Raw genomic sequence first — 630 nt, 5'->3', positions numbered from 1 at the left:
CTCTCTCTCTCTCTCTCTCTCGCTCTCGCTCTCACTCTCGCTCTGTCCCTCTCTGATCAAATTAAAATAAGTAAATATATAAATAGATAAAATTGAATGAAATAATTTAAACATTAAAAAAATAGATCTCTGAAATAAATCAACTGAATACTTTAACAATTAGAAACTTGTTCATGAGAACCTATTTCCATGACACATGTAAAACAAAGTTTCGCAGATGTGTGTCATCGGCACCCACTGCTCTACGGTAGGTCTGCACCAACCGCCACCTTGCTCCTACCCCTCCTAACGCAGTGAAAGCGGGTTTTTCTCAACCATAGCATCTACGGTTCTCACACAGTAAATCACCATTATCAAGTGCCTCGTCTTGCCATGGACCTTTACCATGGTAACAAACCAGGTTTCCAGCATTATAAGGATGTAAAATAAAATCTTCTTCATTCCACCCTGTGTGGCAAAGGATGTGTTTGTGCAAGGCACGGTGTGGAGGCTGAGAAGTGAGGTTCAATGGGACCAGCAGTTAGCGTAATGGCTATGTCGCTGGACTCCCACGTAGTCGACCACGGTTCGCGTCACGAACCCAGTGGCTTAAAACTCACGCCAGGCGCGTGGGCGTGCGTGCCCAAGATC

The sequence above is a fragment of the Tupaia chinensis genome, unplaced genomic scaffold, assembly GCF_000334495.1.
Source record: "Tupaia chinensis unplaced genomic scaffold, TupChi_1.0 Scaffold000248_2, whole genome shotgun sequence".
In the NCBI taxonomy this organism is placed as follows: domain Eukaryota; kingdom Metazoa; phylum Chordata; class Mammalia; order Scandentia; family Tupaiidae; genus Tupaia; species Tupaia belangeri.
This window is presented reverse-complemented; position numbering follows the sequence as displayed.